Raw genomic sequence first — 14,335 nt, forward strand, 5'->3', positions numbered from 1 at the left:
TAGGCAACTCTTTGCCTTTTAAATTCTGCTGTCCTTGAATTCTGGTTGTGAACTGGTAGAGGGTGGGGAGAGAGTGATATTTCAGATTTGGACTTGGCCTTGATCAGAATCCACTGGAAATTGTTTCTTCCTGTAGGAGTCAGAATCTCCAATGTAGATTATAGTAGTGGTTGGGATGGGCTAATGGTCTGCACATCTGGGGACAAAGATGAGATCTGGGAGAAAATTAGTCATTGTCACCCTGGAAGAGAAGTTCCAGGTTGTGTTGACATGTTTTCATGTAACCTCTTTCTAGCAGTTACTCTGAGAGTGACCAGATCCACAGGGTTTGCCTTCCTGGAAGACAGGACAGAGGGCACAGGCAACTCATTGCCATGTTCTTGCCATTAGCAGGGAGGGCCCAGAGGTCAGTTACAAATGTCAGGGGCCATGAAAGTTGACCAGCCAACCCAGGCAGGAACAAGAACTTTTTTATCAATCTAGATAGCTAGAGCTGGCTATGACTAATACGACCGAGAAAGCAGTACTAGGAAAAAACCCAGAGAGATGCTCCTGGGCCGGGGCTGGCTTTCTGTTGGCTTTCGTGTCAATAGGCTGCTGGGTGCCTGTGTTGTCACAAGTTCTGGGTTGCGCCAGGAACCTGACTAGGCACCTAATTCCCAGATTGGCAGTGGGAATCACCAGGTGAGATTGGGGCATCCCTGGGCTTGAGGTCTGAAGAGAAGGTGTGAGGGACTCCATAGTTACAGGGCTCAGGCAGCTTGTAGAAGGAGGTGGGTCAGGGGCAAAGGAAGGATTGAGAGAAGAGGGGGGACAAGTCAGAAAAGATGGTGGTGTGTGGATGGGGAGAGCAAGAAACAGACAAGGGAAGAGAAAGAACAAAGGGACAGTCAGGGGAGAAGGCAGTTGACATTGGGAGATAGGAAGGGTAACAGGTAGAAACAGGTGTCAGCTGTCCTGGGTGTCCAGGGAGTGAGGTAGACAGACAGCCAGGAGAGGTGGGGGTGGGGCAGGCAGAGCTGAATCGGGGAGAGCAAGAACTGGAGCACGTGGAGGGGGAAGTGAAGCAGGGAGACAGGAGGCAGCTTCTTCACAGTTCCCGAATTAGTAACAGAGGGCTGGACTGTTTGGGTCACCAGTCTATATCCTTCCCCTGTTCCACTCTCCTGTGACCCAGACTCCTGTCACAACAAAGATCAAGACTGATGTCCAAGATCAAGACTGATGTCCAAGAGCTTACTGCCTGTGTTTTCTTCTAGGAGTTTTATGGCTAAGGAGGATTAAAAGGAAGACCACTGACCACAATTGGGCATCTTTCCCACTCTCCTGGCAAAGGAAAAGCAAGAACGTTAGGTACTTCTGGTCAGGACTTTCCAAGGTTGATTTACTGTTGGTCTCTGTGGGACTCTAGGGCGTCGAAGGTGGATCTCATGGCCTGCCCTGGACACACAGGCAGTAACTTCCGTCTTGTCTGATCTGTATGCCAAGTCAGGGCTAAAGTCCACCCAACACTGCCCATCCCAGAGCGCTGAGTGGCCCGATTCGGTTCTCTTACCCCTTGCACATTGCTGTGTGTGCTTCTGCAGGGGACTACCGCTCTACGTCCTCTCTGGGCCTTCTCTTGCCGTCCAAAAGCAATGCGCTCAGCTGAACTCTTTCTCTGAGGCTGACGTGTCAGCACAACCTCACATGCCGAAGTTACTGACCATCCCTCGGTGCCCTGGGCCGCCATCTCCTTGAGCCCGCCTCTTCAGACCCTTACCTTCTCCTCTAGGCCTGTGCATCCCCCTTGAGAAGTCCTACTCCACACTCATCAGCCCCTAACACCCCCCTCTCTTCACCTAACCTGTGTGGCACCACTGGGTCCTGCCTTTCTCTGGATGCCCCTGTGCACCCCCACCCCCCCCCCCCCCCGGCCGGAAGAAGCAGGGAACCCTCCTCCTGGTGGGGAGGCGGGGTTGCTGTCTTCCTCGCGCCTGGCTGCTGCCTCCAGATCCGTGCTTCTTTTCCTCCTATTTATGTGACCGAGAGCTGAGAGCTAATAGCTGTAAAGGCTCACGTGTATTAAGTACCTGAGGGCCAGGCACTCTGCCAAGGGCCAGCGATGACAGCATTTCCGCCTCACCACTACCTCCGTGAAGTGGTGTCATTATTATCCCCGTTTGGGGGCCACAGAGGCTCAGGTTCGTCACTCGCCTCAGGCCACACAGCTAGTTCCGTGGGAAAGCCCGGATTCCAGTCCGGTAGTTTGGCTCCAGGGCCTGCACTCTTGGCCACGTGCCACCATTGGGTCCTTTGAAAGTCTGCTCCTGTGGTGCCCCTGCAGTTCACCTGTATTGTCCCGTAGCCCTCCCTGCCTGTGTCAGCCCCCCACCCCCTGGATGTGCCCCTGCAAGCACCGAAGACCTCCTCCCCTGGCTGGCAGTCTTCCTTGTCATCCCCTTGGGGGGCTCAGACAACCACAGGAGGGCCATGCAGGCTTTGACCACTCCAGCTTAGCAGCTCAGCCACCTTTGTCCTGGAACCCACCATCTGTGGTATCATTAACGCAACTAGTTCGGCCACTAATCTCTCTCCTGAGCTCAGATTCGCATAACTAGTTCGTGGCGTCTCCTCTGCGACTCAGCAGGTCCACACCGATTTCCCCCAAGCTTGCTCCTAGCCCTCCAACCTCTTTCTCTTTCATCCCAGTAAAGCGTAGCATCATCCATCCAGTTGCTCAAGAGTCACCTCTGACTCTTCTTCCTCCCTTGCCTCTATATCCAATCACCGAATCATGGGGACTAAATCTCCAAAAGACATCTTGACTCTACCCCTTGCTCTCCATTCCTATGGCTACTGCCTTCGTACCATCACCCACCTGGTCAGCTGCAGCCACCTCCTAACTCGCATTCCTACTTCTGCTTTTTGGTCTTCTTCAACCCAAGCTCCAAAAGTTGCATGTTATTTTCTTACAACATAAATCAGGTCAGGTCACTGGGCTTTCCACCCCGGGTGCATGATTTTGCATTTGCTCTCTGTCACACACTGTTCCCCTCCTTTAATACACTTTAGCCACAGTGGCCTCCCTTCTGTTCCTCCAACAGGTGAGCTCTTCCCAATGTTCGCACATGCAGTTCCCACTTCATGGATTCCTCTTCCCTGCATTCATCACCTGGCTAGTGCCCACTCATCTTTCAAGTCACAATTTATTTGAGATTTTTCTTGCTTCTTGAGGTGGCCCTGCATTGCTATAAACCTTAGGACTGCTTTTTTTGTATCCCAAAGATTTTGGACTGTTGTATTTTCATTTTTCTCTATGTATTTTTAAAATTTTTATTTATTTTTGAGAGATACAGAGAGAGAGAGAGAGAGAGAGAGAGAGAGAGAGAGAGAAGGAACAGGGGCAGAGAGAGAGGGAGACACAGAATCTGAAGCAGGCTCCAGGCTCTGAGCTGTCAGCACAGAGCCCAGTGCAGGGCTTGGACCCATGAACCATGAGATCATGACCTGAGCCGAAGTTGGGTCCTTAACTGACTGAGCCACCCAAGAGCCCCCTCCATGTAATTTTTTATTTCTTCTTTGAGTTCTTGGTTGACCCATTCATTATTTTGTAGCGTGTTAGATAGTCTCCATGTTTTTGTGTTCTTTCCAGATATTTCCTTGTGGTCAATTTCTAGTTTCATAGCATTGTGGTTGGAAACAATGCATGGTATGACTTCAATTACTTTAAATTTGTTGAGACTTGTTTTGTGACCTAATATGTGATCTATTTGCATGTTATTTAACCTCCATGCATTTGTGTTCTTTCCAGATGTTTCCTTGTGGTCGATTTCTAGTTTCATAACATTGTCTTTGGAAAATATGCATGGTATGACTTCAATCTTTTTGAATTTGTTGAGACTTGTATGTGATCTATTCTGGAGAATGTTCCGTGTACACTTGAAAAGAATGTTTATTCTGCTGTTTTAGGATGGAATGTTCTGATTATATCTGTTAGATCCACCTGGCCCAACGTATCATTCAAAGCCACTGTTTCCTTGTTGATTTTCTGTTTGCATGATCTATCCATTGATGTAACTGAGGTATTAACAAGTCCCCTACTATTATTATATTACTCTTGACTATTGCCTTTATGTTTGTTATTAACTGCTTTATATATGCGGGTGCTTTCATATTGGGTGCGTACATATTTAGAATTGTTATATCTTCTTGTTGGATTGTCTCCTTCATGATTATATAGTGTCCTTCTTTGTCTCTTGTTGCAGTTTTTGTTTTAAAGTGTATTTTGTCAGATATAAGTATTGCTATCCTGGCTGTCTTTTCACTTCCATTTGTGTGATAAATAGTTTTCCATCCCTTCACTTTCCATATGCATGTGTCTTTAGGTCTGTAATGAGTCTCTTGTAGGCAGCATATCGATGGGTCTTGCTTTTTATCCAATCTGTCACCCTATGTCTTTTAATTGGAGTGTTTAGTTCATTTACATTCAAAGTAATTATTTATGGGTATGCGCTTATCGCCATTTTGTTTCTTGTTTTCTGGTTGTTTTTATAGTTCTTTTCTGTTTCTTCTCTTGCTCTCTTCTCTCACGGTTTGCTGGCTTTCTTTAGTGATATCGTTGGATTTCTTTCTCTTTATTTTTTTGCATATCTATTACTGGTTTTTGATTTGTGGCCACCATCAGGTTTGTATATAACACCTTATGCATACGGTAGTCTACAGTATATTGATGGTCGCTTCAGTTTGAGCCCATTCTTTACTCTTCTCCCCCGTTTAGGTATGTGGTGTCATGCTTTACATCCTTTTATTTTGTGCATCCCCCTTGACTGATTTTTATAGACATACTCAATTTTACTGCTTTTGTGCTTCCTACTTTTCTTATTCCCACTTAGGGTCTTTCCTGCAGGAGGGTACCTGCAACCACTTAGACTGAGGCAGGCTGGATTGTGGGGGGCGAAGGGGGATCTGCAGCCGGGGTGGGACACATGGGGTTAGCAAGGTTTGTACGTGTCTGTTGGGTGAGGGGACCTGGAGCGGAGGCCCGGCTGGAGGGGGCGGGCCTGCAGGGAAATGTGGCAGGCAGGGTGTGCTGTTAGCAAGACAGGCAGGGAGTCTGGTGACCTGCCGGTTCCCACAGGTGGCTGTGGTGTATGTTGAGGTGCCAGATGCCCACCAGCTCCTTTGTTCCTGGAGGAGTCTCCCCGTGATCACTGTCCCTCTGTGACACGCTCTGAGATGAGTAAACAGATCTCCCTCTTGTAGGTCTCAGGAGTGTTTCCCAACTGCTGCTTCTATGCTGTATGTCTGTGGGCTGTTTGTTGTACTATCTCTTTAAGGGAAGGGACTCAGTTTCCCAGAGCCAAGCCCACTCACTGACTTTTAAAGTTCCAGGTGTTGAGTCCCGCTGATGATAAGAACTCGTGAAGTTTGGCCCCCCTGGGTTTCAAAGCCAAATGTTAGGGGGATTCGTCTTCCTTGTGTGGTCTCTCCAGGGTCCTCTCCCCTCCATGCTCACAGGTCCCTCCTTCCCCTGGACAGTCTCTGGGGTCCATTTAGCTCCTGACTGCATCTCCACCCTTCCTACCCTCTTCGATGAGGCCTCTTCTCTGCCTTGACTTGTGGAGAGTCTGTTCTGCCAGACTCTGGGTCATTTTCTGGGTTATTTACACTGATGTGAGTGTTTTCTAGTTGTATCCATGGGATGAGGTGAGCCCAGGATCCTCCTACTCAGCCACTTCCCTGGAAGCCCTCTCTCAGGGCTCAATTTGAAAGCCACAGACTCCTACCTGACTCTCTTTGCATTATCACAGTCTGTTTTTACATGTTTATTTCTTAGTGTCTGTGGTGGACACTGCTGGGCGCTTCCCCCCTTCTCTCTTTTTTTTTTTTTTAATGTTTATTTATTTTTAAGAGATGGAGAGACAGAGTGTGAGTGGGGAAGGGGCAGAGAGAGAGAGGGAGACATAGAATCCGAAGCAGGCTCCAGGCTCTGAGCTGTCAGTACAGAGACCAGTGCAGGGCTCGGACCCACCAGCTGTGAGATCATGACCTGAACCGAAGTCGGACGCTTAACCGACTGAGCCACCCAGGCGCCCCACTTCCCCCCTTCTTAAGAGTACTGTAGTTTTTGTTTAGGTAACTTTTCCTTCCAGGAAGCCCATGTGTCTCAGGGCTTCCCCTCCTTGGGTTCCAGACAGGGCCTGCTTTGTCTGGGGATAATCCCATTCTCCTTGGCCTGTTTTCCAACTAGGAACACAAGTAGCTATGCAATGATGACATTCTCATGATGACAGGGATTGGATGATCAGGAATGGGTGACCCGATTTGCGTCAATGAAATAACTGCTGGGGGATGGGAATAGAAGATGAGTTTCTGAACATTACTGCCTTGAGAAAGCCTGCCTGGAGCTACGGCCACACAGCCGAGGGAATCCCAGAGAAATGGAGCTGGAGATACTGGCTAAGTCACAGCCCACTCAGTTACTGGACTTTGTCACGGGAGCCAACGCATTTTGTTGTGAAGTTAGTTTGAGTTGGGTTTCTTCTTTCTGCAGTGGGGAGGAAATACACCTAAGGACCTTCGGTCCCTAACCGCTCCCCACCCCTTACCCCGTCTCCTCTATTATCACCTCCTTCCTGTCTTCATATCCCTTCCTGATAGGGAAAAATCTGTTAAAAGATGGCTGACAGGACTGACAGGGAAATTCCAGTCCCCGACCTAAGAACCCCCTTCCGGGTTCTTCTTCCCACCCCGCTTGCTCAAATACCAAATTACTCCTAACGCAGAATGCGGAAGTAACAGACTGTAAATTGTTCCCTCTGCTTACGCTCGGGGCTCAGACCTCTGGAGAGTGATCTCCCCTGAGCCCGCTGGTGTGAAATCAACCTCCTGCCTTTCAACATCGCTGGGTGCTGCTTGGTTCTTCCACTGGGTGATCAGACCAGGTTCTGTAACATTTGGTTCTCTGACCGGGAAACCCAACTGTGGTGGCCGGTTGTTGCCATCGGTTTGGGAAAATGGCGAGGCGGTGATGGAGTGAGGAATTGCAATGGAGAAGGCGCGCCCTGCCTGATTTTCGGCAGTCTCCTGCTCGATGGCTTCAGGCTGGCCCTGCTCCGCTGTTCCCGCTGGACTGGAGGAGACTTGGCAGGTGACGACCCGGACCCGACGTCAGATACCGGTAAGGCCTGGGACCGAATTCTGTCCTGTCCAGCCCACCCACAGGGGTGGAAGCGGGACCTGATCACTCCCCGGAGACCTCAAGTGGTCTCACCTGTCGGAATTCTGTGGGAGGGAATGTCCTAACCTCTGGTGTGTATGTGAGCGTGAGTGTGCGACTCGGTCTGGCTTGCCTGCCGAGTTCAGTTCTGTGGCTCCATGCGCGGGCACCCTTACGGTCCCCAAAAGTCCATGGAGTCTGAGTGGGCCCATCTGCGATTCCGTGGTGAACGGCACGCAGCCCATGGCGGCATCGGAATAGTTTCCAGTCGTGTCACAAAGCTGAGACCGCTATGGCTAAGTGTCACCTAAGTTCCTTTGGGATACGGTCAGATAGGCATCTGACTGGCCTCCTCATTAAAGGGGGCACCCCTACTCCTCTGTCTTTGCGATTCCTTCTCACGGGAACACTATGGGGTGTGACAGAGCAAAAAAGGGGTTTTTGGGAGACTACGGAATTAAGACGACCCCCAGCAAGTTAAGGACCCTATGTAACTTGGAATGGCCCACTTTTGGTGTAGGATAGCTCTCGGAGGGAACCTTAGATGTCCTAACGGTTCGCTGTGTCTGGCGTGTTTTCATCTGGGACCCAGGTCACCCTGATCAGTTCTCGTATATTGACTCCTGGTTAGGGATTGCCCAAACCCTTCCCCCTTGGGTAAGATTTACCTGCAACAAACAGGGACAGGCTAGGGTCTTAGATGCCTCGACAAAGCAGCCCAAGGAAGGTCAACAGAAGTCCCGACCTCCACAAATTCTTGCCAGTGAGCTAGAGGAAGAACCAATCTTGCCCCCAAACCCCCCGGTTCCCAATACTCCACCACCTTCAGTCTCCCCACCACCTCTGGACTCAGCAGGTCCTCTCTCCCCCGGACCAGCTGCCAGATTGCGCCCTTGGCCAGGTGCAGGAACTCTCCAGACGCCGGTCCACATCTGCCAGTACCAAGAGGCTCTCCTCTGGGGGATCTGAGCAGGGGCTAAGAGGCCCATGAGTATGCCCAGAAGCTAGGGGAATCCCCTGGGGATTATTATGGGAGGCTCTTAAGGCTTACGACGTTTACACCCCATTTGATCCTGAGGCACAAGAGAGCTGCCAAAAGGGGGGAGGCCCAGAACCTCCTTAGCAAGGGATCAGTGCGCCTTACTGCAAGGAGAAAGGATGTTGAAAGAATAAATATCCCAACTGAGGAAAGTCCCAGAAACCCAGCTGATACGCAGAAGAATGCTGCAGGAAAGACCTCATAGGCCTAATAGGAGTAGATTCAGATTGAGGGGGACTGAGCTCACTTCCTGGCCCCCATGGGCCCATGGTCAAAATGAAAGTAGGGGGCCAAACTATGACTTTTATGTGAATTCGGGGGCCACATGGTGCAGCATGAATTCCTCTATCTACCTGAGTGCCCTATCCCTCTCCTCGGCTGGGATGTATTCTCAAAGCTGGGGGCCCAAATAACCTTTGAGCCAATGGGACGCACCAGCCTCCGACTGGATCCAAATGAAGGCTATTCTGCGCCTAGGCCCAACCAAGTGGCCCGTCCGAATTCAGGACTGCATTCCCCACTGTATGGGCCGAGGACAGCCCCCCCAGACTTGCCCACAACTGGGCCCTCGTCATTGTAGAGTTAATCCCAGGGGCTCAACCGCAGAGACAGTGGCAATACCTCCGCCACAAGAGACAAGGGCGGGCATCCAAGAACACCTGACCAGACTCAAAGAAGCAGGCATGCTGGTTGAATGCCAGTCACCCTGGAACACCCCACTCTTGCCAGTCAAGAAGCCGGGAGGAGTGTACTGACCAATCCAAGACCTACGAGTTATCAACAAAGTGACTGTCTCCTTGCACTTGGTGTTCCTGAACCTGTACACCCTCCTCAGCCAGATCCCAGGCTCTATCAGATGATTTACTTGCCTAGACTTATAGGATGCCTTCTGCCTCCACTTGGCCCCCAGAGCCAACCCTTGTTTGCCTTCAAATGGACCGAACCAGACACAGGGCGTCAGGTGCAACTGATTTGGATGCGCCTCCCACAGGGGTTTAAAAACTCGCCTGCCTTCTTTGGGGAGGCACTGACCGGAGACCTCGCCAGCTTTCCAAGGGAGGACACACGTTGCACCCTTCTCCAGTATGTGGATGACCTCCTCCTTGCCAGCAATACCCGAGAGAAATGTACAGAGGGCATAAGGGCCCTCCTCCAACTGTTGGACTCAGGGTATCGGGTGTCATGAAAAAAGGCACAGATCTGCCAACAGCAAGTCCAATACTTAGGCTTGCTCCTCACCCATGGACAAAGAGCTCTAGGGCCGGAGAGAAAAAGATCATTACTTCCCTACCCCAGCCCCAAACTAACAGGGGGTTACAAGAATTCCTGGGGGCTGCAGCATTCTGCCGGATCTGGATTTCTGGAATCTCGGCAATAACAAGACCCCTCTTATAATCTCTTTGGTAGGGCCGGATCGAGAGCCCCTGTCTGGACAGAGGAGGCCTAAGCCGCCTTCCTAGAGACAAAGGCCGCCTTGGGGTAGGCACCAGCCCTTGGCCTGCCAGACATAGAAAAGCCTTCTAATCTCTTTGTGCATGAGGTGGAAAAGGTCTCCCTTGGGGTTCTCACACACACCATTGGCCCTTGGCAACGACCAATAGCATACCTGTTGAAGAGGCTGGACCCAGTGGTGGCAGGATGGCCACCGTACCTTAAGGCGCTATCGGCTACAGTTCTGCTCATTAAGGAGGCAGATAAACTCACCCTGGAACAACTAGACGTCAAGGTCCCTCATGCTATTGTGTCTCTCATGAACACTCACAGACACTGCTTCCTTCCCAACTCTTGGCTAACACAATACCAGGGCCTCCTCTGCGAGAATCGACGGGTCACTCTTGAAACAGTGTGGACGCTGAACCCTGAAACTTTCCTACCTTCTGAGGAAGGGACACCAGATCATGACTGTTCTGAGATGACCGATGAAGTATTTGCAAGCCACCCACATCTGCGTGACCAGGCCCTACAGAACCCAGGCCTCACCTTGTTCAGTGATGGTAGCAGTTTCATCACAGAGGGCATTTGAAAGGCAGGGTACACAATGACAACCACAGATGAAGTCCTAGAGGCCAATGCCCTACCTGTGGGATGGTCAGCACAACGGGCTGAATTCTGTGCCTTAATCCGAGCCTTCACCATTAGGATATGCCTATTCCTTTGGTTTTGGCTGTTTTGATTTACTTTATTTTAGGTATGCCTCTTATTATAGCACAGAGTTGAGTTTTACTTTGTGAACACATCTGAAACCTTTTAACAAGTGAATTAAACCTAATTACATGCTGTGATACAATGGCTGTGTTTATTTTCAGATCTGTCATAATATTTTATGTTGTATTTCCTTTGTGTATTTGTCCTGCTTACTGGTTCTTTCAGAATGTGATATTTTGGGTCCTTTTAAAATGTGCATTAATATTTAGTAAAATTTATATTTTTATTCTAATGATTTCCTTTATACTAATACACCTATGTACTGCCCTTCATCCTCCTTTTCACTACTTAGGTTCTTATTATTTTTTAACCTTTATAATAGTGGTTCTCAATGCAGGGGAGGGAAGGGGTGTGTGTGTGTGTGTGTGTGTGTGTGTGTATCAGTTTTGCTTCCCAGAAGACATCTGGCAATATCTGAAAACATTTTTTGGTTGTCACTGCCAGAGGAGGGTGCTACTGGCATCTAGTGGGTAGAAGCCAGGGATGCTTCTAAACGTTCTATAATTCACAGCACAGCCAAGCACTACAGAGAAAAGTATCCACCCCAAACGTCAATGGTGCCAAGTTTGAGAAACCTTTCTTTACGTGATCTTTTGACTCCAACCTCTTCTCTCTGTGGCCATCAGTGGGTTCATTTTACTTCCCCCCTTTCCTCTCCCTTCCCTTCCCATTAAAAAACGATTTCCACTTTGACAGACACATGGCATTTACATACTGTTCTTCTGTCTCTGTCGCCATCTTCATTTTAGATTTCAATATAATCACTTCTCAATACCAGCCTTTTTGCTGAAGTTCCTAGTTGGCACTTGGTTGGATGAAGCCTGTCCTCTCATTAGGAGACTTTTCAGGAAAGGCTCCTGAGTAAAATATTCCTGAGTTCTGGAATATTTAATACTGTTTCATAGTCTTAACAGTTACTGCCTGGATAATACTTGGCTCACATTTTCCCTTCAGCTGGGAAACACTGCTCCTCTCTTGTTTTGCTTACTGTGTGCTGCTATTAGGAAGTCTGATGACGACCTGATTTTCTTTTCTTGCCACAGACTTATTTTTTAACCTGGAGGCCCAGAGAATGTTTTTTTCCCCCTTTAAAATATGGTCTTACTGGGGTATGTCCCAGATCTGGCCATTCTAGGATAATTTTCCCAGGAGCATGGTGGGCCTTTCAACATATAAGTTAATTATACGTATACAGTAATTTCTTTTTAAAAAAAAAAAATTTTTTTTTAACGTTTATTTTTGAGACAGAGAGAGAGAGCATGAACAGGCGAGGGTCAGAGAGAGGGAGACACAGAATCCGAAACAGGCTCCAGGCTCCGAGCTGTCAGCACAGAGCCTGACACGGGGCTCAAACTCATGGACCGCAAGATCGTGACCTGAGCCGAAGTCGGCCGCTCAACCGACTGAACCACCCAGGCGCCCCTACGGTAATTTCTTTTAATTCTAGAAAGTTTTCTGAGAGCATAATTAAATTTTTTTTAACGTTTATTTATTTTAGAGGGGGGGAGGGGCAGAGAGCGAGGAGACACAGAATCTGAAGCAGGCTTCAGCACAGAGCCTGACTCGGGGCTTGAACTCACGAACCGTGAGATCAGAGCTGAAGCACGTGACCCTGAGAGCATAATTTTAAATATTAATTCTGGTCTATTTATTTATGTTTCCTTCTTCAGGGATTTCTACTGCACGTAAATCAGTTTATCTTTGTCTTCTGTATCTCACTTTCTTACCTTTTACTCCTTTGATTTTTGTTTTCTTACACATTTTAATTTTCTTCCCATATGCCCTTGATTATACTTTTTTTCCTGAATCTGTTGTCCCTTGGATACTTTGCAGTTTGGTCTTAATTTCTAAGATGTGTTTGTCCTTTTTTTTTTTTTGGTGAAAACTCTTATTTCGTATCTTCCTCTTGTATGCCTGTTTGCATTCCCCTGATGTGTGTTGTACTTAATATTTGCAATTGCTTGTTTAATTGTATTCAGCTAGTGTTGGAATGCTTTTTTAAACAAGTTTTTTATTTATGTCATCTCTACACCGTGGCAGCCACCATTCTACTTTCTGTTTCTATGGACTCATGCAGGATTTGTCTTGTTGATTTCACTGCTTCATTCCACTCAGCGCAGCGTTCTCAAGGTTCATCTATGTTGTAGCATGTGTCACAATCTCCTTCCTTTTTCAGGCTACTACACTGTGTATGCACCACATCTTGTGTCTCCATTCATCTGTCAGTCGACATTTGGGCTGCTACCACCCCTAAGCTGCGGCAGATAATGCTATGAGCCTGGGTGTGCGTACATCTCTTTGTGACCCTGCTTTTAGTTCTTTTGGATACATGCTCAGAAGAGGAAGTGCTGGATCATGTAGTGGTCCGTTTCTCGAGGAACCTCCATACTGTTTTCCACAGCGGCTGTACTACCTTACGTTCCCCCCAACACTCCACTGTGGCTCCACTTTCTCCACATGTTCACCAATGCTTGGTATATTCTGGCTTTTTTTTTTTTTTTTATGTTTATATATTTTTGAGAGAGAGACAGAGAGGGAGAGAGAGGGAGAGAGGACACAAGTGGGGGAGGGGCAGAGAGAGAGAGAGAGAGAGGGAGACACAGAATCCGAAGCAGGCTCCAGGCTCTGAACTGTCCGCACAGAGCCCGATGCAGGGCGTGAACCCACAAACTGTGAGATCATGACCTGAGCTGAAGTCAGATGCTTAACCTATTGAGCTACCAAGGTCCCCTTTTTCTGTGTTTCTCACAGTCCTAATGGATGTGAGGTGGCATCTCACTGTGGTTTTGACTGCATTTCCCTAATGATGAACGATGTTTTGCAACTTTTCATGCGCTTGTTGTTTATTTGTATATATTCTTTGGAAAAATGTCTGTTCAAGCCCTTTGCCCATTTTAACATCAGGTCTGTTTTTGTTGTTGAATTGTGGGAATTCTTTACATTTTGGGCGATATCAATCCCTTATCAGATGAGTTGCAAATATTTCTTCTGTAGGTTACCTTTTCACTCTGTTGATTGCGTGCTTTGAAGCAGTTTTTAGATTTGATGAAGTCCAATTATCTATTTTTTCTCTTGTTGCCTGTGCTTTTGGCGTCCTATCCAAGAAAGCATCGCCAAATTGGATGTCATGAAGCATTCCCCCATGCTTTCTTATAGGGCTTTTATATCTTAGGTCTTATATTTAGGTATGTGATCCATTTTGTGTTAATTTTTGTATATGGTAGGTTTCCACATTTCCACTCTTGGCTTCTGGCCCCAAATGTGTCTTTCCTTCCCTTCCCCAAGAAACATTTGCCCCCTAGCCATGAAAAAGGCCATTAGGATGTAAGAAACCAATGCAAAAATTTATATTTTATTTGAATTCAAAAAATTTAAAATTGCCTTCAAATTCAGGAAAGTACCATAATGCAGGACCCCAGGGGAAGCCTCATATACAGAGACAGATAAATTAAATGTATATACTGCAGACAAGCCAAGAAGGTGTGTAGATTACATATTTACAGTCCTTGATGTTTTCTGAAAACCATATTTATACATTTTATTACATTTACAAAAAAGGCTTCCACTACCGTTTACCTACAATAATGAAAAAAAAATGTACACCTTTTTTTCTTTTTTTGGTACTGTACAAACTTTGTATAATAAAAATATATCTCTGTACAAAAGATTTTTTTGTTTGTTTTTGTTTTACTTTTTTTTTTTTTTTTTTTCCTCCTCATGGGATGGTGGTGGGTGTATGGTGTGGATGGCGAGTGAAGGCCTAGACTGCCCCGGTTCCTTCCGACCCTCTGGAGGTGGTGCAGGAATGCCGGAGGTGGGAAACGGTAATGCACAGCAGAGTGCTGGGCGCCCCCCCTGGCATGTGCTCCTTGGGCATCTGCGGGGACACA

The sequence above is a fragment of the Acinonyx jubatus genome, chromosome C1 (assembly GCF_027475565.1).
Source record: "Acinonyx jubatus isolate Ajub_Pintada_27869175 chromosome C1, VMU_Ajub_asm_v1.0, whole genome shotgun sequence".
NCBI lineage: Eukaryota > Metazoa > Chordata > Mammalia > Carnivora > Felidae > Acinonyx > Acinonyx jubatus.